This window comes from Pan paniscus, chromosome 7 (genome assembly GCF_029289425.2).
Source record: "Pan paniscus chromosome 7, NHGRI_mPanPan1-v2.0_pri, whole genome shotgun sequence".
In the NCBI taxonomy this organism is placed as follows: domain Eukaryota; kingdom Metazoa; phylum Chordata; class Mammalia; order Primates; family Hominidae; genus Pan; species Pan paniscus.
In genome coordinates this window covers 64111841-64136040 of record NC_073256.2, presented here as the reverse complement: position 1 = coordinate 64136040, position 24200 = coordinate 64111841, and positions in this window count along the sequence as shown.

Sequence of the window (24200 nt, the reverse complement as noted above, 5' to 3'; positions counted from 1 at the left end):
GTCCCCGGACTATCCGTTTACTTCAGGTTCTGAATTAGGTTTCAGGAGGGAAGAAACTAAACTGCTCAATTAACTTCTTCCATCAAAGCCATTTTCTTTCAGCTTTCTAAAAATGATAACCAAATTGTGATTTCAAATCTCACCAGAATGATGTTCCTTCCCAATGTGACAATTAATTTTATTCATTCTATTTTGTCCTCTGTGTTTAAAATATTGATTTTCAGAATTCAGACCAAATGAGAAAGAAAAGTCATTTAGATGAAAAGATAAACAGCAAAGCATGGCTCAAACCCAGGCAGGGTCCTTGGCCCTCATGATCCTGCCATGTGGGCTGACACTGCACAGTCCCAGTGCTTTATTGAGCAAGTGTGCTGGTCTCATAACCAGCATTTATGCAGCACTAGGAATGTTCCTGGGCTGCTTTTCAAGGCCAGCCCCAAGCATGCCCTGAGAGCCTATGGGTGCATGGTTTGCAAGGAGCAAATCTCCAAGGGGCACCGAGGTAACACAGGAGGCAAGTGGGAGCAGCAGAGGAAAAATGCAGTGTCAGGAGAGAGCCTGCTTTCTTTTATGACTCCCCCATCTCTCTAACCGTCCTGCAAGGAATCAATTCAAGACACGGAATTGATGAACAATAGTTAATTTTTTTAAATTTTATTTACTTTTGCAAAGTTATCAGTTTCGGAACTTTCTTCAAATTCTACTTTATGCCATCTTCCAGCAGTGCTTCTTCTCTTTAAAATATAAATCAGGAGAAATCTTCCTGTGAGAAATGACAACCTGAGAGGAATACTGACTGACCTGAGAGTGGAGCTGGGGTTCTTATGACCTGCCCAGATGTGGGCACATCATCCACCTCTCTGGACCTGAGCTCTCCATCTATAAAGCGAGGCTTTGGATGAGACACGGAGGCTGCCAGGCTTCTCAGGACAGCTCTGTGCACCTGCCTCACCTCACCTGGGTGCTTATCAAAAGACAAACAACTGCAGAGCATTTTAGCAGACTTCATGGATCAGGATCTTGGGATGGAATCCTGGGATCTACTTTTATAACACACTTCCCTGGTGGTTTTTATGCATGCTAATGTTTGAGAACCACCGCTCCACAAACAAGAATTGAAGATTCATTTAAAATACTTCCCCCGTGTACTGGTGTATATTCTATTTTTCAGAATAGCTCCAGGTTTAAACCCTTCCTTATTACCCCAAACTACTATTATAATGTGCAAATCCTAAATCAAGAACATAGCCTTTTGGTTAAAAGAATGCAATGAACGGAATGTGTCTCCACAAAATTCACTTCGTGAAATCCTAACACATCCTCCCATGTCATGACCTTAGAAGGTGGGGCCCTTGGGGAGTGATTAGGTCATGAGGATGGAGCCGTTGTGAACAGGATTAGTGCCCTTATGAAAGGGACCCCAGGGAGTTCTCTCTGTGCCACGTGAGGATACGATGGGAAGCCCACAGTCTGCATTCCCGAAGAAAGCCTGCACCAGGGCCTGACCATGCTGGCACCCTGAACTCAGACTTCCAACCTCCTGGGAGAAATTAATTTTGCCCATAGCTGCCCAGTCTATGGTATTCCACTATAGCAGCCCGAACTAGGACAGAGGGGAATTAATGGTCTGAACTGACTGTAAATAATTCTACAAATTATTAATAGATTAAAACACATCTTTCTTCCTGATGAAACCAGAAATGTAAAAAACAAAATACCTTTCATGGAACATACAAACAGTAGTTTAAAGTTTTCACGTCAGAAAAAAAATACTTTGAACTTTAAGACAGTCTCTTCAGAACTCCTCATTTGTTATGAAGGGGCACAATGTTCTCCTCTGATTTTCCCACTCTCCTGCCAGAGCTACTCTGTGGCTAGTGGTTGCTGACGAAGTTCAGGACTGTGCTAACATCCCCCGCCATTGAAAGAGAAATGGCAGCATCTGGGGAGTCAAATCTCAGCCACTGCCTTGGGAGACCCAGAACTCTGCTACCATCATGCCGAGCCACCCTCTGGGGTCTTTGGTTCTGAGTCTCAGTTTCCCTATAGAGAAAAACTTGACTGGCTGGGATATTTTTGCTGCTGTTGTCCAGATAAAAAAGCCCTTTCTGATGTGACAGCTTCTATGAGTAGACAGGTTTCTAGCTAGATGGAATTAAAGGAACTCTTCCTAAAATGTCCTTAAAAATAGGAAGATTTCCCTTGAAAACCAAGCAAGTCCTGTGAGGAAGCTCCTCACTGGGGCTGGTTTCAGTCAACCGTGGACAGGGAGGCCTGGAGACCACTCCGTCTGCAGGAGATGCTAGGGAGAAATGAATTTGCCTCCTTCCTCTTCTTATACTCAGGCAGGGCAAGGGTAAGGACCTCACTCAGCTCCTCAGTTTGCTACTAATTAGTTCAATTCGGGGTTTTGCAGAACATATGAACACCTTTACCATCTGTGGCAGACAGACAGTAGGACCAACAACAACCCCCACCACCTGACTGTGTGCCTTGGTGCTACCTCTCTCCTTGAGGGTGGACAGGACAACAAACAGAATGTGGCAAGGTGGGGAGATGTCCTTTCAGTGGTTGCCAAAGCTCTGTAGGGCTCCATCTCACAGTAGACTTGTGCCAGAGACTCTCCTTGCAGGCTTGATGAGATAAAAAACTCTGTTGGTGAAGCCCATGTAGCAAGGAACTGAGGGCAGCCTCCTGCCTCCAGTCAACAGAAAACTGAAGCTTGGCCAGGCGTGGTGGTTCATGCCTGTAATCCTAGCACTTTGGGAGGTGGAGGTAGGCAGATCACCTGAGGCCAGGAGTTCAAGACCATGGTGAAACCCTGTCTCTACTAAAAATATAAAAAACAAAAAACAAAAAACATAGCAGCGCGTGGTGGTGGGTGCCTATAATTCTAGCTGCTCTGTAGGCTGAGGCAGGAGAATCACTTGAAACCAGGAGGTGGAAGTTGCAGTGAGCTAAGATCACACCATTGCACTCCAGCTTGGGTGACAGAGTGAGACTCCCTCTCAAACAGACAAAAAAAACAACAACAAACAAAAAAAAAAAAAAAAGAAAAGAAAAGAAAAGGAAACAAGCTCTCCTTCCTACAAACACAGATCCCCCTTGTCCTTGCAGGATACACTCCAAACCCCTGGTGGATGCCTGACACTGTGGATACTCCCAAACCTATCTACACCACGCTGGTTTGATCTGACAACCTAGACAGCTACGGAGTGACTGACAGCACACAAGCCTACCAGCATGGAGACACGGGACAAAGAGATGGTTCAAGATTTCATCATGCGACTCAGAATGGCACCCAATTTAAAACTTATAAATTGTTTATTTCTGGAATTTTTCATTTAATGTTTCTGCACTACAGTTCACTGCAGGTAATGGAAACTGCAGAAAGTGAAATAGAAGAAAAGGAAAATGACTGGACTGCAGGGGACAGAAAGCTGCCAATGGCCATGCAGTGGTGAAGTGGATTCTTCCCCAGTCGAGCCCCCAGGTGAGACTCCATCCTTCACCAACACCTCAGCTGCAGCCCTGTGAGACCCTGAGCAGAGGACCCTGTCACACCACTCTTGGCCTTTCAACCCCTAGAAACTGTGAGGTAGCAAATATGTGTGGTTTCAAGACCCTCAGTGGGCAGTAAGTGTGAGGTAATCTAATATGCAGTGGACAAAAAGAATATGCCATCTGCCTTTAAAGTTTATATATTGATTTTTTATTTTTTTCATTCAGTAAATTAAGTTGGCTGTGAAACATGAAAGCACATTTGACTCATAATACAAACAAAAGTGCATAACTTCATGAAGTTCTTTCAAATCTACCCATGTGGCAAAACACAAAAGTGTGTGAGGCCCACAAGTCTGCAGATGAAGAAGCCTGGAGCAAGTCCTATGAGGAAGAACCTTTGAAGAGGGCATGCATGCTCCCAGCCAGGACAGCTGGGGAAGGCAGCGCAGAGGAAGCATACATGGGCCTGAAGAGATTCGGGACATATTGTGGAAACTGATTTTTTAACAGGAACTGGCTGATGCATTATCAAAATAAAGATTTTTATTTTTTCCAGTCTCTGCCTCCAGTCATACTCTGTCGCAGGTGTTGGCAAACATAGCCTGCCTCAGATGCCTGTGTTTGTAAGTAAGGTGTTATTGGAAAACAGTTGTGCCCACTCATTTACATATTGTTTATGGCTGCCATTGTGCTACAACAGCAGGGTTGAGTCATTCCAACAGAGACTGGTGGATCACAAAGCCTAAATTATTCATACCTGGCCCTTTACGGAAAATGTTTGCTGATCTCTGCTCCTCTGAATCTCCCTTTCCCGTCTCTTCCCGAAATGTATGACAGACTTCCTGTTTCTGATCTCTTCCAGCTAGTAAATCCCAGTCCCACTTAAATTTCAGTCTTAACCCCAATTTAAACCTTTTCCCTTCCCCAGTCTACAGGAGGTTTGAGTAGGTGCCTGACTCTTTGGAGTGGAGGGAGGGAGGTCCTTCTGTTGCTCTAAGAGATTTCCTTCCTGTCTCTTCAAGATGTACCTTCTCCAGTTGGTTGGAGGGATTAGGAGGCTGCAGAAACAGGACAGGTTTCCTTTTATTTCTCTGGCTGTGACTGTCTCCCTCTATAGTGCTGACTGGCTTCTCTGCCCTCTCTCCATCTGGCTACACCTTTTGGGGGTGCTGGTTGGGATAGGGGGGTCCTCTGGAAAACTCTTTAGGTGCCCCCTGCACAATTCCCTGAGATGGACATTCCTGCTGAGGTTTGACCTTCTCTTCTCTTCAGCTCCCACCATCGGCTTCTCGCATGCGGCTGCCTCACCGTGCCCAGAGGGCATCCCTCTTGGACTGCAGTGTCCACCAGAGACACAAACAGAGAAAATATGAGTTCCTCCTCCACCGCCCTCCCTCAACCCATCTCCCAAATTCAGATAGCAAAGGAAAGAAAACATCAGCCAAACTTCACCTACACAGACATCAACCTGGGAAACGGAATGGCAGTCTTGGACTTCTTGCAGGATTCCCAAATCCTCACTTGTCTACTTGTTTTGGAGGAGGAGAAGGTGTTACAGGAAAAGAAGAAAGTAACTTTTCACCACAGATGCCTGCCTTTCCCTGTGACCTGTAACCCCAATAACAACCACTTTCTCTACCTTCTCTACCCCACCCACCCACCCCAATCATTTCACATCATCTGAGGAGGGAAAGGTTCAGAGGAAGCAGTGGTAGAAGAGGTGGCCTGCCTGCTGTTTGTAACCCTGGTGTGACATGTCTGGCCTATTTGGGTGTTGTCTCTGCCTGGACGGTAGGAGTTAATTATGGGCGTTAGCACTAGTTCAACAGCCTGGTTGTCAGTAGGAGAATGAAACCCTGTAAGCTCCAGCAAGTGTTCAATAACACAAAGATGTTGCTATAGATAGCAAGATGGGGGCACTCAGTCAAAGAGGACTGTGCCACTTAGGAGCTCAGCTCTATTAAAAACTTACATCACATTAGGACACGTCTTCACAGCAGCATGGTTGACATTTTGGACCAGATTGTTCTTTGGGGAGTGGGCTTTTCTGTGCATTGTAGGATGTAAAGCAGCATCCCTGGCCTGTACTCACTAGATGCCAGTGAAACTGTCCCAAAAACTGTTGACAATTAAGTGTCTGTAGTCATTACCAAGCGTCCCTGAGATGGGGAATGGGGTCATGGATGAGAAGCACTGTGATTGCAGAAGTGGTCAACCAGCCAACGTCTACCAGGTTTATGTTGAAAGAGAATCGTTGGCTTTATTTATTTTTAATTTTTATTTATTTATTTTTTTGAGATAGGGTCTCACTCTGTCACCCAGGCTGGAATGCAGTGGCATGTTCATGGCTCACTGCAGCCTCAACTTCCCAGGCTCCAGTGGTCCTCCCACCTCAGTCTCTCAAGTAGCTGGAACCACAGGCGGGTGCCATGCCCAGCTAACTTTTGTATTTTTTGGTAGAGAGGGGGTTTTGCCATGTTACTCAGGCTGGTCTTGAACTGCTGAGCTCAAGTGATCCACCTGCCTCAGCCTCCCAAAGTGCTGGGATTATAGGTATGAGCCATTGTGCCCAGCCTATTTTTTTAACTTCTTATTTAAAGGATATTTTCATGCAGCCAAATTCATTCTTTTGAAAATGAAAGTTTACTCTGAAAACCCTCTGGAAATTGCTACTTAACAGAATGGCTGGATATATAGATACCATAAATGATGTCACGCTAACTGTGTTTCTGTGGATTCATATATCATTTCTTCTGGCAGAAACTAATCTCTGTAATTGGATTTTTGACCAAAGCCTCACCTAATAGGTCAAGGAAGGGAAGCTCTATCATGTGCAGGCCATGTGCTAACCAAAGTTACATATGTTGTCATTACCCTACACCTAAGGAATATATTAAGTATTGCTTTCTTTTCAGGATAGTGAGACAAGACTCACAGATAGTAAGTTATGTAACCCCAAGGTCACACAGCTAGTAATTAGAAATGGAATTCAAATATGTCTGTGGGCCAGGCGTGGGGGCTCAAACTTGTAATCCCAATACTTTGAGAGGCCAAGACAGGAGGATCACTTGAGTTCAGGAGTTCAAGACCAGCCTGGACAATATAGACAGATCTTGTCTCTACTTAAAAATGGTGCATGCCTGTAGTCCTAGCTACTCAGGAGGCTGCAGTGGGAGGATCACTTGAGCATGGGAGGATTTCTTAATTTAAGCCCAGGAGGTAGAGGCTGCAGTGAGCCAAGACTGTGCCACTGCACAACAGCCTGGGCGATAGAGCAAGACCCTGTCTCAAAAAGCAAAACAAAATAAAACAAAACAAAAAACCCACAAGTGTGTCTGCGGATGGAACTCAAAGTCAGCCCTATCTTTCTCAGAGTCAAAAGCAATTGCCCCAGGATGGTGCCCACAGCCCTCGAGCACGAGGCCCCTCAGAGGGGGCCCTCAACCTCACCACTAACTCTGCTCTATGTCTTTGGAATTATTCCAGAAGGTTTCAGAGCTATGTTTAACTTCCAGTCATTATGGAGCTGAAGAACAACATGGGTCCTCTATGAATTGGGGACCTAGACCTAATGACCTGTGTAGACCCGTTCAGCTCTGACTCTGTGTATGTGATTCTATTCAATTTTATAATTTTACAAAGACTTAATCATTGTTGTTGATGTCTTTGTTGTTGTTTTTTTTCTTTTCTACTTTTGTTTATGTTGCTCTCTATTCTCTTCAATTCACATTGATACGTCTTACCCTAGCTATCCTAATTCAGTCAGCCAGTTCATGGCTGATTGGCAGTTTCATAGGATGACCTGCTTGTGTCTGTGTTCCTATATCTTCAGCTATCTGCCAGTGACCTCTGCCTCAAACAATGCAATGACTCATGCTGAGCAAGCTTGGCCCAAGACAAAGGAAGTGATCATCCTATAATTTTTAACACATCTCATTTGTGATTACAAGAATCAAGTGAAAAGACAGGGCAAAAGGAAAGAGAAGAGTTTTCAAATTTGTTTATTATTGGAAAAACTAAGAAACTTTCAAATAAAATTGAAATAAAAGCTCAATGCATTAAACACATAAAAATGGATTTTGCTTCAGGTTAAACTTTTTGGGTGAGAACCTGGAGTCTCACCTGCCGTCATTTGGCCTCCTATAATAAATGCCCTTTGAAAACATTCTGCAGACTTCCTAGGACTTCAACAAACACCATTTAAAAGCTGTTGTCTGCTAGAAGCAGTTGTGGAAAGGGTAATAAGGACCTCCAAGGCTCCACTCCAAAAATGCAACAGGAACCCTGGGGAAAAATATTCAAAGTCAACTTTTTCAGAACTCTGAAAATTAACCAAGAAATTACAACAATCCAAAAGGTATGTATTCAAGAAAAAATGAATCTCAGCAGAACAGTTTTGTGGCATTTTAACTTGCCCTATTATAAACTCTCTTGCATTCATTTCTCAGTGCTTCAATAAGAAATTACCACATACTTTGTGGCTTAAAACAACACAAATTTATTACCTTACATTTCTGTAAGGCTCAGTGAGACATGGATCTCACTGGGCTAAAGTCAAGATGATGACAGAATTGCATTTCATTCTGAAGGATCTAGGGGAGAATGCATTCCCTTGCCTTTCGTACCTTCCATGGGCTGCCCTCATTCCTTGGCTCATGGCCTCCTCCCATCTTCAAAGCCAACAATGAGTCCTTCTCACATCATGTCACTCCAACCTTCTCTCTCGCCTTTTTCATCTAATTTTTTTTTTTTTTTTTTTTTTGAGATAGAGTCTTGCTCTGTTGCCAGGCTGGAGTGTAGTGGCACAATCCTGCCTCACTGCAACCTCCACTTCTGGGGTTCAAGCGATTCTCCTGCCTCAGCCTCCTGAATAGCTGAGATTAAACGCACATGCCACCACACCTGGATAATTTTTGTATTTTTAGTAGAGATGGGGTTTCACCATGTTGGCCAGGATGGTCTCAATCTCTTGACCTTGTGATCCACCCACTTTGGCCTCCCAAAGTGCTGGGATTACAGGTGTGACCCACCACGCCTGGCCTCATCTACTTTTACCTTTGTGATTACACTGAGCCCACTGAGCTAATCCAGGATGATCTCTTTATCTTAAATTCAGCTAATTAGCAAACTCAATTTCATCTGCAAACATAATTCCCCTTTGTCATGTAATATAACATATTCATGGGTTCTGAGTATTAGGACATAAACATTTAGGGGGAGGGGGTGCATTATTCTGCCTATCATACCTCTGTCCCCAGCTCTGCAGTAGGATTGAAAATCACCAGTCTTACAATTATGCTAGCTGTGAAAACCAGCAGCCTAGTAGCCACAAGAAGGGAAAGAGTGGATTTTGACTCTCCAAAGGTCACTATTTGACCTGTCTGGCAGATCCCTGGAAAACTCTGTTGTCAGGGCTTGTCTTTATTTGACCTGATTTAGTACTGACTTGGTGTGAACAGTCTTATTCCCAGGACTTTGTGAAATAATCAGTGACAATTCTGTAACATCACAGTTTCCTAAGGCATTGGTACCAGTTGGGGCAAACAACAGGCTGGCCATAAACTTTAAAAGGAAGATCTGAGGAATTAGTATCTAAAACAGCTTTGAAACGTTTTTACATATTGCTGGGACTTGAGAAGGCCATGTACATATGCAGAGCTGCATGCATACTCAGGAAAAACCTGATAAAGCCATAATCTCTAAACTTTGGATAATCTACAGATACTCAGCAAGCAGGAAGTGAAGACAAGGCAGAGTTGTAAACTCAGTATGTTTAAAGTATGCTACAACATACACACATAGCCCCTTGGCAAATAATGACAGACTTACTGGTTTAAGGCATTTAAGAAAATTTCTGTCCAACTATAAGCTGGCTACTAAGCCAACTGAGCAGACTTCAGTGGTCATTTTGACAAAGAATGCAAAATTTACAAAATCATTTTAGCAAAGTCGCTAAACCCTTCAACAACAACAAACCCTGGGGGAGGAGAGACGGAAATAAAATCTGGTTTCCAGTTTTCAACAAAAAAGATGAGATGTACAAACAAACAATAAGGTATGGCCCACACTAACTACATAGGAAAAAAATGAACCAAAAGAAACTACCCCATAACTAAGCCCAGATGTTGGACTTACAAAAAAAGTTGTTTTTTTTAATTATAGTTTAAAGGGTACATGTGCACAACATGCAGGTTGTTACATAGGTATACATGGTCCATGTTGTTTTGCTGCACCCATCAATTCGTCGTTTACCTTAGGTATTTATCCTAGTGCTATCCCTCCCCCTGCCCCCCAACCCCTGACAGGCCCCGGAGTGTGATGATCCCTGCCCTGTGTCCAAGTGTTCTCATTGTTCATTTCCCACCTATGAATGAGAATATGTGGTGTTTGGTTTTCTGTCCTTGTGATAGTTTGCTTAGAATGATAGCTTCCAGCTTCATCCATGTCCCTGCAAAGACATGAACTCATCCTTTTTTTATGGCTGCAAAGTATTCCATGGTGTATATGTGCCACATTTTCTTAATCCAGTCTATTATTGATGGACATTTGGATTGGCTCCAAGTCTTTCCTATCGGGAATCACTATTCCCGATGCTGCAATAAACATACATGTGCATGTGTCTTTATAGTAGCATGATTTATAATCCTTTGGGTATATACCCAGTAATGGGATGGCTGGGTCAAATGGTATTTCTATTGTTTTTGTCAGGTTTGTCAAAGATCAGATGGTTGTAGATGTGTGGTGTTATTTCTGAGGCCTCTGTTCTGTTCCATTGTTCTATATATCTGTAATGGTACCAGTACCATGCTGTTTTGGTTACTGTAGCCTTGCAGTATAGTTTGAAGTCATGTAGCGTGATGCCTCCAACTTTGTTCTTTTTGCTTATTGTTGTCTTGGCAATGTGGGCTCTTTTTTGGTTCCATATGAACTTTAAAGTAGTTTTTCCCAATTCTGTGAAGAAAGTCATTGGTAGCTTGATGGGGATGGCATTGAATCTATAAATTACCTTGGGCAGTATGGCCATTTTTATGATATTTATTCTTCTTATCCATGAGCATGAAATGTTCTTCCATTTGTTTGTGTCCTCTTTTATTTAGTTGAGCAGTGGTTTGTAGTTCTCCTTGAAGAGGTCCTTCACAGCCCTTGTGAGTTGTATTCCTAGGTATTTTATTCTCTTTGTAGCAATTATGAATGGGAGTTCACTCATGATTTGGCTCTCTGTTTGTCTATTATTGGTGTATAGGAATGCTTGTGATTTTTGCACATTGATTTTGTATCCTGAGACTTTGCTGAGGTTGCTTATCAGCTTAAGGAGATTTTGGGCTGAGACGATGGGGTTTTCTAAACATACAATCATGTCATCTTCAAACAGAGTCAATTTGACTTCCTCTTCCCCAATTGAATATCCTTTATTTCTTTGTCTTGCCTGATTGCCCTGGCCAGAACTTCCAACACTATATTGAATAGGAGTGGTGACAGAGGGCATCCTTGTCTTGTGCTGGTTTTCAAAGGAAATGCTTCCAGTTTTTGCCCATTCGGTATGATATTGGCTGTGGGTTTGTCATAAATAGCTCTTATGGTTTTGAGAAACGTTCCATCAGTACATAGTATATTGAGAGTTTTTAGCATGAAGGGCTGTTGAATTTTGTTGAAGGCCTTTTCTTCATCTATTGAGATAATCATGTAGTTTTTGTTGTTGGTTCTGTTTATGTGATGGATTATGTTTATTGATTTGCATATGTTGAACCAGTCTTGCATCCCAGGGATGAAGCTGACTTGATTTTGCTGGATAAGCTTTTCAATGTGCTGCTGGATTCGGTTTACCAGTATTTTGAGGATTTTTACATCAATGTTCATCAGGGATATTGGTCTAAAATTCTCTTTTTTTGTTGTGTCTCTGCAAGGCTTTGGTATCAAGATGATGCTGGCCTCATAAAATAAATTAGGGGTTTTAGAAGGAATGGTACCAGTTCCTTTTTGTACCTCTGGTAGAATTAGGCTGTGAATCCATCTGGTCCTGGACTTTTTTTGGTTGATAGTCTATTAATTATTGCCTTGATTTCAGAGCCTGTTATTGGTCTATTCAGGGATTCAGCTTCTTCCTGGTTTAGTCTTGGGAGGGTGTATGTGCCCAGGAATTTATCCATTTCTTCTAGATTTTCTAGTTTATTTGTGTAGAGGTGTTTATAGTATTCTCTGATGGTAGTTTGTATTTCTGTGGGATCGGTAGTGATATCCCCTTTATTGTTTGTTATTGCATCTATTTGATTCTTCTCTATTAGTCTTGGTAGCAGTCTATCAATTTTGTTGATCTTTAAAAAAAAAAAAAAACCAGCTCCTGGATTCATTGATTTTTTTGAAGGGGTTTTTTTTTTTTTTTTGTCTCTATCTCCTTCAGTCCTACTCTGATCTTAGTTATTTCTTGCCTTCTGCTAGCTTTTGAATTGTTTGCTCTTGCTTCTCTAGCTCTTTTAATTGTGATGTTAGGGTATCGATTTTAGATCTTTTCCTGCTTTCCTGCCTCTTGTGGGCATTTAGTGCTATAAATTTTCCTCTACACAAGGCCTTAAATGTGTCCCAGAGATTCTGGTACATTGGTGTTTGTTCTCATTGGTTTCAAAGAAAATCTTTATTTCTGTCTTCATTTCGGTATTTACTCAGTAGTCATTCAGGAGCAGGTTGTTCAGTTTCCATGCAGTTGTGTGTTTTTGAGTGAATTTCTTAATCCTGAATTCTAATTTGATTGCACTGTGGTCTGAGAGACAGTTTGTTGTGATTTCTGTTCTTTTACATTTGCTGAGGAGTGCTTTACTTCCAATTATGTGGTCAATTTTAGAATAAGTGTGATGTGATGCTGAGAAGAATGTATATTCTGTTGATTTGGGGTGGAGAGTTCTGTAGATGTCTATTAGGTCTGCTTGGTGCAGAGCTGAGTTCAAGTCCTGGATATCTTTGTTAACCTTCTGTCTCACTGATCTGTCTATTATTGACAGTGAGGTGTTAAAGTCTCCCATTATTATTGCATGGGAGTCTAAGTCTTTTTGTAGGTCTCTAAGGACTTGCTTTACGAATCTGGGTGCTCCTGTATTGATTGGGTGCATATATATTTAGGATAGTTAGCTCTTCTTGTTGAATTGATCCCTTCACTATTATGTAATGGCCTTCTTTGTCTCTTTTGATATTTGTTGGTTTAAAGTCTATTTTATCAGAGACTAGGATTGCAATCCTTGCTTTTTTTTTTATTTTTTTATTTATTTTTTTATTTTTTATTTTTGCTTTCCATTTGCTTGGTAGATCTTCCTCCATCCCTTTATTTTGGTCCTATTTGTGTCTCTGCATGTGAGATGAGTCTCCTGAATACAACACCCTGATGGGTCTTGACTCTTAATCCAATTTGCCACTCTGTGTCTTTTAATTGGGGCACTTGGCCCATTTACATTTAAGATTAATATTGTTATGTATAAATTTGATCCTGTCATTATGATGTTAGTTGGTTATTTTGCCCATTAATTGATGCAGTTCCTTCATAGCATTGATGGTCTTCACAATTTGGTATGTTTTTGGAGTGGCTGGTACTAGTTGTGCCTTTCCACATTTAGTCCTTCCTTCAGGAGCTCTTGTGAGGCAGGCCTGGTGGTTACAAATCTCTCAGCATTCGCTTGTCTGTAAAGGATTTAATTCTCCTTCACTTATGAAGCTTAGTTTGTCTGGATATGAAATTCTGGGTTGAAAATTCTTTTCTTTAAGAGTGTTGAATATTGGCTCCCACTCTCCTCTGGCTTGTAGGGTTTATACCAACAGATCTGCTGTTAGTCTGATGGGATTCCCTTTGTGGGTAACTCGACATTTCTCTCTGGCTGCCCTTAATGTTTTTTTCCTTCATTTCAACCTTGGTGAATCTGACAATTATGTGTCTTGGAGTTGCTCTTCTCAAGAAGTATCTTTGTTGTATTCACTGTATTTCCTAAATTTGAATATTGGCCTGCCTTGCTAGGTTGGGGAAGTTCTGCTGGATAATATCCTGAAGAGTGTTTTCCAACTGGGTTCCATTCTCCCTGTCACTTTCTGGTACACCAGTCAAATGTAGATTTGGTCTTTTCACATAGTTCACATTTCTTGGAGGCTTTGTTCATTTCTTTTGCTCTTTTTTCTCTAAACTTCTGTTCTCACTTTATTTCATTAATTTGATATTTAATCACTGATATCCTTCCACTTAGTCAAATTGGCTATTGAAGCTTGTGCATGCATCACAAAGTTCTCATGCCATGTTTTCAGCTCCATCAGGTCATTTAAGGTCTTCTCTACACTGTTTACTCTAGTTAGCCATTCGTCTAACCTTTTTCAATTATTTTAGCTTCCTTGAGATGGGATAGAACATGCTCCTTTAGCTCAGAGAAGTTTGTTATTACCGACCTTCTGAAGCCTACTTCAGTCAACTCGTCAAAGTCATTCTCTGTCCAGCTTTGTTCCATTGCTGGCAAGGAGCTGTGATCCTTTGGAGGGGAAGAGGCACTCTGGTTCTTAGAATTTTCAGCTTTTCTGCTCTGGTTTATCCCATCTTTGTGGATTTATCTACCTTTGGTCTTTGATGTTGGTGACCTACAGATGGGGTTTTGGTGTGGATGTCCTTTTTGTTCATGTTGATGCTATTCCTTTCTGTTTGTTAGTTTTCCTTCTAACAATCAGGTCCCTTAGCTGCAGGTCTTTTGGAGTTTGCTGGAGGTCCACTCCAGACGCTGTTTGCCTGGGTATCACCAGCGGAGGCTGCAGAACAGCAAATATTGCTGCCTGATCCTTCCTCTGGAAGCTTCATCCCAGAGGGGTACCCACCTGTATGAGGTGTCTGTCGGCCCCTACTGGGAGGCGTCTCCCAGTTAGGCTACATGGGGGTCAGGGACCCACTTGAGGAGGCAGTCTGTCTGTTCTCAGAGCTCAAATGCCATGCTGGGAGAACCACTGCTCTCTTCAGAGCTGTCAGACAGGGACGTTTAATTCTGCAGAAATTTCTGCTGGCTTTTGCTCAGCTATGCCCTGCCCACAGAGTTGGAGTCTATCGAGGCAATAGGCCTTGCTGAGCTGTGGTGGGCTCTGCCCAGTTCTAGCTTCTTGGCTGCTTTGTTTACCTACTCAAGCCTCAGCAATGGCAAACACCCCTTCCCCCGCCAGGCTGCAGCCTCACAGGTCAATCTCAGACTGCTGCGCTAGCAGTGAGCAAGGCTCTGTGGGCATAGGACATGCTGAGCCAGGCATGGGAGAGAATCTCCTGGTCTGCTGGTTACAGGAAAAGCACAGTATTTGGGTGGGAGTGTCCTGTTTTTCCAGTTACGGTCTGTCATGGCTTGGAAAGAGAAATCCCCCAACCCCTTGTGCTTCCTGGGTGAGGCAACACCCCGCCCAGCTTCAGCTTGCCCTCCATGGGCTGCACCCACTGTCCAACCCATCCCCGTGAGATCAAATAGATACCCCAGTTGGAAATGCAGAAATCACTCATCTTCTGCATCGATCATGCTGGGAGCTGCAGACCAGAGCTGTTCTTATCGGCCATCTTGGAAGGGAAAACTCACACACACACACAAAATTTAAATAGTCATTATAAATATGCTCAAAGAACTATAGAAAATCATGTATACATAATTGAAATAAAGTATGAGAATGTTGTTTCACCAAATAGGAAATGTCAAGAAAGAGACAGAAATTATGAAAAAAAAAAACAGAAAGTCTGAAGTGGTAATGTATAATCACTGAAGTGAGAAATTCCCTAGAGGGACTCAAGAGAAGATTTAAGGTGATTAAAGAAAGAATCATTTACTTGAAAACAAGTCAATTGAGAGTATCCAGTCTGAATAACAAAAATAAAAAAGAAAGAAGAAAAAGAACAGGACCTCAGAGACTTGTGGGATGGCATCATGTGTATCAACATATGCATAACGTGAGTCCCAGAAGAAAAGGAAAGGGGCATAAAAAGTACTGGAAGAAATAATAACTGAAAGCTTCCCAAATTTCATTAAAAATATTAATCTACACATCCAAGGAGCTCAACAAACTCTGAAAAGGATAAACTTAAAGACTTCCAAACCTGGACAAGTTACAATCAAACTGTTGAAAGCCCAAGATAAAGAGAAAATCTTGAAAGTAATAAGAAAAACAACTCATCAAATATTATGGATTGTCAACAAGATGATAAGCTGACATCTCATCAGAACACATACAAACTAGAGGCCAATGAAAATTCAAAATGCTGAAAAAAAGTAAATGTCAATTAAGCATTTTATATCCAGCAAAACTATCCTTTATGAATGAAGGAGAAATTAAGGCATTCTTAGATAAACAAAAACAGAGAGAATTTGTCACTAGCAGGCCTGCCCTGCAAGAAACACTAAAAGGAGTCCTTCAGGTTAAAATGAAAGAACATGAGACAGTAATCTAAATGCATATTAAGAAAGAAAGTGCACTAGAAAAGGCAACTACAAAGGTAAATATAAAAGTCAGTGTAATGGTATTTTTTCTTTGCAACTCTTTTCCTATCTGATTTAAAAAATAATTGTTTAAAGCAATAATTCACATATTAATTAGTCATAGTAAATAGTCATAGCAAAAAGGAAAGTAGAAGAAATGAAGCAATGTAGGAGTAATATATATGTCAATTGCTGAAAAAAAACAGTCAGGAAAGATTGGCTCCTGTTGTGATTAAATTGTAAAACAATAGCAGTGAAATGATTGAGTTTTTTGTTTGTTTGTTTGTTTTATTGAGACAGTCTCATTCTGTTTCCCAGGCTGGAGTGCAGTGGCACAATCTCAGCTTACTGCAACTTCTGCCTCCCAGGTCCAAGTGATTCTACTGCCTCAGCTTCCCCAGTAGTAGGTGGGATTACTGGTGCCCGCCACCGTGCCCAGCTAATTTTTGTATTTTTACAAAATTACAACAGGGTTTCACCATGTTGGCCAGGCTGGTCTCAAACTCCTGATCTGAAGTGATCTGCCCACCTCAGCCTCCCAAAGTGCTGAGATTACAGGCATGAGCAACCATGCCCACCCAAGATATTTTCTTAAATGAATATATTTAAGTGTATTAGGTAGCAATAATTTTCTTTGCAATCATTTCTACATTTATAAAAATAAAGTCAAAATATCAAATATTCATTTTAAAACTGGCATAACTAAAAGAAATTGAAAACTGAAAATATTGGAATAGTTCAATACCCCACTTTCAATGATGGATATAACAACTAAGCAGAATATCAACAGAAAAATAAAATACTTAATATTATAAACCAACTAGACATAACAAAAATCACTCAAAAACAGCAGGATATACTTTTTTCTGAAATCTTCATGAAACTTTTTCCAGTTTAGACTACACATTAGGCCATAAAATGACATTCAATAAATATAAAGTGATTAAAATCATATAAAATATGTTATCTCATAAAATAAAATAAAATTAGAAATCAGTAACAGAAAGAAACTTGGGAAATTCACAAATATGTGGAAATTAAATGCATACTGCTAAATAACACGTGTAAAACAAGAAATTACATGAAAAATTAAAAAATATTTTGAGATGAATGAAACCAGAACCATAACATGTCAAAACATATGGAATTTTTATAGCTGATATGTAAATATGTAAAGGCCTACATTTAGAAAGAAATCAATATCATAATTTGCCATCTTAAGAAACTAAGGGAAAAGACAGAAAATTTCAAAGCAACCAGAAGGAAGATGAAGGAAGGAACAATAAATTAAAGAAAATCAACAAAACTAAAATTTGCTTCTTTGCAAAGAGTAATAAAATTTAGAAATCTTTAGGTGTTTGACCAAGAACAAAATAGAGAACACTCAAATGACTAAAGTCAGGAATGGTAAGAATGGACGTCCCTACCAACATTAGAGAAATAAAAAGAATTGTAAAAGAATACTATGGACTACTGTATGACAAAAAATTATCTAACCTAGATGAAATGGATAAATTGCTAGAAAGACACAAATTGCCAAAACTGACTCAAGAAGAAATAGATAATCTGAATAGACATAGAACAAGAGACTGAATTAGAAATTTTCAAATTTCTCACAAAGAAAAGCCTAGAATCAAATGGCTTCACATGAATTCTACCAATCATTTAAGGAAAATTAGTATCAATACTTCACAAAGTCTTCTAAGAAATAGAAAATGAAGAAAAACTTTCCAACTAATTCTAAGACAAGTATCACCCTCATACCAAAACTGGATAACAACATCACAAAGAACAAAAACTATAGGCTGGACATGTTGGCTCATGCCTGTAATTCCAGCACTTTGGGAGGCCAAGGCAGGTGGATCCTTGAGGCCAGGAGTTCAAGATCAGCCTGGCTAATATGGTGAAACCCCTTCTCCACTAAAAATACAAAAAACTTAGTTGGGCATGGTGGTGGGGGCCTGTGGTCCCAGCTACTGAGGAGGCTGAGGCAGAAGAATCGCTTGAACCTGGGAGACGGAGGTTGCAGTGAGCTGAGATCATGCCACTGCATTCCAGCCTGGGTGACAGAGTGAGACTGTCTCAAAAAACAAAAAGAAAAAACTATAGACAAATATTCCATATGAATGTAGACGCACTCCTCAACAAAATACTAGAAAATCAAATTTAAAAGCATATGAAAACGTTATACACCATTACCAAGTGGAAGTTATCCCACGAATGCAAAGTTTATTTTACATCCAAAAATACAACATATTAAAATAAAGGACAAAAACCACACCATTTGCTCAACAGATGTAGAAGCATTTGTCAAAATCTAACACATTTTTATGACAAAAATTTTTAACAAACTAGCAATACAAGGAAATTTCTTCAATCTGATAACTGGTACTATGAAAAACTCTCAGCTGAGATCACAGTGAAAGACAATGTCTTCCCATTAAAAGTAGGAAAAGAATAAGGATGTTCACTGTCACCACTTCCATTTAACATTGTACTTGAGATTCTAGCCAGAGCAATTAAGCAATAAAAAGAAATAAGTCAGGCCAGGTGCAGTGGCTCACACCTGTAATCCCAGCACTTTGTGAGGCTGAGGCAGTTATATCACCTCAGGTCAGGAGTTCGAGATGAGCCTGACCAACAGAAACCCTCTCTCTACTAAATACAAAAAATTAGCTGGGCGTGGTGACACATGCCTGTAATCCCAGCTACTTGGGAGGCTGAGGCAGGAGAATCACTTGAACCCAGGAGGCAGAAGTTGCAGTGAGCCAAGATTACGCCATTGCACTCTAGTCTGGGCAGCAAGAGCAAAACTCAATCTAAAAAAAATAATAAATTTTTAAAAAGTCATCCAAATTGGAAAAGAAGTAAAACCATGTGTATTCCCAGATGACATGATCTTGTATATTGAAAATCCTGAGGAAAAGCTATGAGAATGAATAAATAAGTTCAGCAAAATTTCAGGATATATAAATCAAAGTACAAAAATCAGTTGTATTTATGTATACTAGCCATGAATAATCCAAACATAAAAATAAAAAACAATTTCACTTACAATAGTATGAAAAATAATAAAATAAATTAGGAATAAATTTTAATGAGAAACTACAATATTTGTATGCTGAAAACTACAAAACATAGTTGAAAGAAATTGACCTAAATAAATGGAAAGAAAGGTATCTCGTGCTCATGGATCAACCTATACATACGGACTCAATCAATTTTTGACAAGGGTACCAAGGCAATTCAATGGGGAAAGAATAGTCTTTTCAACAAATAGTACTGAGACAACAGGATACACACATGCAAAAGAATGAAGTTGGATCTCTAATTCATACTACATATTCAAAAATCATTTCAAAATGGATCATAGACCTAATGAGAGTTGAAACTATAAAACTCTTAGAATAAAACATAGAAGTCATCATGACCTTGGGTTAAGCAGTGTCTTCTTAGCTGTGATGCAAAAGCATGAGTGACAAAAGAAAAAAGAGATACATGAACTTCATCAGAGTTTAAAACTATTTTTCTTTAAAGGATCCCATCAAAAAAGTGAAAAAACAACTTACAGAGAAGAAAAAAACATTTGCAAATAATATATGATAAGGGACTTGTATCAAGGATATATAAAGAACTCTTGCAACTATAATAACAAATTTGAGTAGCTATTTCTCTAAAGAAAATATACAGTTGGCCGATAAACACATTAAATGATACTCAACATCATTAGTCATGCATAAGGAAAATGTAAATCGATATAATAATGAGATACCATTTCACATTCACTAAGATGGCTACATCAATAAGGTGGACAAGGACAACTGTTGGTGAGGATGTGGAGAAACAAAACCTCATACACTGTGTAAGTGTAAAATGAGTGTCACTATTTTGGAAAACAACTTGACAATTCCATGAAAGCTTAAACGTAAGAGTTACCATATGACCCAGCAATTCCATTCTTTTGTATATATTCATGAGAAATTAAACATATATGTACACAAAAACTTGAACACAAAAGTTCATAACAGCATTATTTATAATGGCTAAAATATGGAAGTAACCCAAATGTTTGGGGGTTTTCATTTCTTTTTATTGTGGAATAATAATCTTTCTGGAAGAGATGAAGCATTTCAGTTGGTAGACTAAATGAAGAAGGCCCACTCTCACTAATGTGGGCGAGCATCTCCAATGGGCTGAGTTCCTGAACATAACAACAAGGCGGGGGAAGGGGTAGGACAAGAAAAGGATGGAATAATATTCCACCATAAAAAGGAATGAAGTACTTATACATGCTACAGTATAGATTACCTTGCTATCATGTGAAATTTTTTAAAGCAAGTCACAAAAGACTACATATTGTATAATTATGTGTAAGACACATCCAAAACAGGCAAATCTAATTTTTTTAGATAACCTACAGAATATAGGTTAGCAGTTTTCAAAGGGAAATAGGGAATAGAGGAGATAAGGTTTATTTGGCGGTTGATGAAAATTCTTTAAAATTAGATAGCTGTGATGCTTGCACAACTCTACCAATATACTAAAAACCACTGAATTGTATATTTTGAATGGATGAATTTTATGATAAATGAATTAAATCTCAATAAGGCTATTATTTTCTTAAAGCTGTCCTAGATTTTGGTATGCCAAAAGAAATAAAGTTACAAGAAAAATACCATAAAAAGCTACAAAATATTCTGCATTTAAATGTGACTAAAAAGTTGGGCTTCATGTTAATTAGTATGTGTTAATCTCTGAGAAAGAGCATGTCCCACTTCAGAATTGCTGTGTATGTTTCAGCTATTGCAGCTGTTATTGTTACCATTATTTTAGTATTGTCATAAGGATACCTTCTGCAATGACTTTGATCCTGAGTTTTTTACTGGTGCCTGGCATGGTGGAGTGCGTTATGTCAAGGTGGGAACTACATTTTCCAGAATTCCCTCTCCTGTGTGTTCTAGTTTAGAGTTAGCCAAAAGAGGAACTTCTGAGAGATTTGGGAAGCAGAGGTTGAGCAGCCATCATTGTCTGTGATGGCTGATTTTATGTCAACTTGACTAGGCTAAGGGATGCCCAGAGAGCAGGTAAACATTATTTCTGGGCAATCTGGGAGGAATTTCTGGAAGAGATGAAGCATTTCAGTTACTAGACTAAGTGAAGAAGGCTCGCCATTGTGGGTGAGCATCTCCAATCTGCTGAGTTCCTGAACACAAAAACAAGGCAGGGAAAGGGAGAATTTGCCCTCTTCTTTGACTGGGACATCCATCCTCTCCTGCCCATCAGAGCTCCCGGTTCTCACAGCTTTGGTCTTGCACTGAATTATACTACCAACTTTCTTAGGTGCCCAGTTTGCAGACAGCACATGGCAGGACTTCTCAGCCTCCATAATTGTGAGTCAGTTCTCATAATAAATCTTCTCTCTCTTCATTCTCTTGGTTCTGTTTCTCCGGAGAAGCCCAACTCACAGACGGTTTTCTCCAGATCAGATGATGTGGTGAAGATCAGATGCAAGTGTTGGGTGAGCTCTAGGTTGTCTTTCCCCTCTCCAGTCCGGCTGCCAGTCTTGACCTGTGATCCCACTGAACAGGGCCTGAGCCCACCACAGAGCCTGCCTGGGGACCCAGGAGGCAGCCTGCATGGGCACAATGTGGACATCCCCGGAGCTCCAGGCTGCAGCCCCGCTTTGGCACTGGACTTTGTGGCGCCAGCCCCTCAGCCTGGAGGTGTTCTGATGCCTGCTCTGACCCCCACTTCCCACTGGGCCCCCCAAATCCTTAGATGTGTAAGGCTGATTGCCAGCATAAACCTTTACCTCATGAGGCTCTTAGAGTACTCTCCCCAGGCTGAGGCCTGGCAGAGCCCTGAGTCTTCCAACCACATTTGTTCCTTTGTTCAGGAAACATGTTTTGAACAAGTAAGAGGCTTTCATTGCCTCTGTGCTTCCTGCCTGGTTGACCCAGACAATTCAGCAGCCACTGATCAGGAGAGCACAGGCCTCAGGAGTCCCCTCTTATGGGGGCCTCAGGTGAGGTCACAGAGCAGGTGACAGAGTGACATCAATTCTGAGATCTGCAGGGATGACCACCAGTCAGATAAAAGCTGTCCCCAAAGCAAGCATGACAAAGCAACTGATAGGGTTTGCTGTGTCCCCACCCAAATCTCATCTTGAATTCAAGATGTAGCTCCCATAATCCCCAGCTGTCCTGGGAGGGACCTGATGGGAGGTAATTGAATCATGGGGCGGGTCTTTCCCGTGCTGTTCTCCTGATAGTGACTTAAGTCTCATGAGATCTAATGGTTTTATAAAGGGCAGTTTTCCTGCACATGCTGTCTTGCCTGCTGCCATGTAAGACCTGCCCTTGCCCCTCCTTGCCTTCTGCCATGATTGTGAGGCCTCCCCAGCCATGTGGAACTGTGAGCCCATTAAACCTCTTTCCTTTATAAATTACCCAGTCTCAACTATGTCTTTATCAGCAGTGGGAGAAGAGACTAATACAGCAACTCAGCACTGAGTGGGGCAGGTGAGCCGGGAGCAGAGGCTGAGGCTGCAGCAAGATGAGCAGGGCTGCTGGGCAAGGTTTCTAACGCAGCCTTGACCTGCGCACCTGTGACCAGGTTCACTCCAAGGCTTCCCTTGGCCTGGTCTCCAGGGCCTGCTGCACACTGTGGGCCACTGCCCAGCCCCCCTACTGCAGCCCAGGCCTTGCTCTTGCGGCTGCACTAGCAGCTCCCGCGTGGGCGTTTCTCCGCCTCAGGCTCCCTTCCCTTCCCGCTGGCTCCCCAGCACTGCCTGCCCACCCTGGACATTCTCGGGAGACCCTTCTGTCCACTATTTCAGTAGTCCAGGGCCGTCTAGTGTGGATCCCCCAGCGCAGGTGTGAGCACAAGCCCACTGGACACTGCCCGCAAAGATGGGGCCATGCGCAGGGAACAGCACCTGGAGGCTGTTGCCAGCGCCTGAGCGTCTCGCGACTGAACCGCAGAGGAGCAAGGGAGCCCGCAGAGGAGCCTTCGTGGTTTCCTTGGATCTCGCGTTCGGAATACTCCACAGGCACCGGGCTGTAGTGAGTGTCCGTCCTTGTGGGATGCTGGGCTTTGGAGTTCCAAATGGAAGACAAAGTATTTGTATCCACGAAGAGCATTACTAATAGAACTGACCTGCAATTCAGAACTAATTCCTATTTTAAGAGGAACACAGTAAAAAACTAATAATAAAATAAAATAATAAATATAAATAAATAATAAAAATAAAATAAATTGGTTGCCTTTCATTTCTAAGTAAATATGCAACAGAGTTTCCAAGTTAATACAGGAAAATGTGGACAATTCAGTAATTAAATGCATCCATTTGTCAGATATCTCTAGAGGCCTAGTGTGTAACTGCTAAGTCCTGGAAATAAGGCACGCTCCCTGCTCATCCAAGGAGAGAGCGATTGAGAAAGCAAGCATTTAGTTAAAAATTCACTGAGCACTACCACCCACAAATGGAAACTGTAGTGGGGTGATAGTGTCCCCTAAATTCCTGTCCACTTGTAACTTCAGAATGCAACCTGATTTGGAGACAGGCTCTTTGAAGATGTGATTAATTAAGATGAAATCATACTGCATTTAAGCTGGGCCCTAAATCCAATGACTGGTGTCCTTAGAAGAAGAGGAGTGGACACAGAGATACATGCAGAGAAGTAAACAGGATCTTATATGGAAAAAAAAAGTGATTAAAGATCTTCAGAGGAGGAATTTACCCTGGACTATGTGGGTGGCCCTAAATGCAATCATCTCTGTCCCTGTGATATAGAAACACAGAGGAGGCTGCATGGCCAGGGAGGCAGAGGTTGGAGTGATGTGGCCACAAGCCCAGGAAGGCCGGCAGCCACCAGAAGCTGAAGAGGCAAGGAACAGACTCTCTTTCACCTGGAAAGCCCAGAGGGACCCGACCCTGCCAGCCTCTGCATGGGTAAGAAAATGAATTTCTGTTGGGTCAAGCCACCCAGTTCACGGTAATTTGTTAAGCTACAGGAAACCAATTGAGAGCCTTTGACCTCCTTGTCCTCCAGAGTCCTTTCTTCTGCTCCACCTGCTTGGCTGTCTGTCGTGAGAGTGGTATGAGAGTCCTTCTAGTATTCTAACCATTGCAAACAAGCAGATTCCTTGCAGAGACAGCGCACGAAGAGCTTGGAGAACTCTGTGCACAATCCTAGAAGGAAGCCAAGTGCTCTTCCAAGTGCTTTGCACACTTTATCT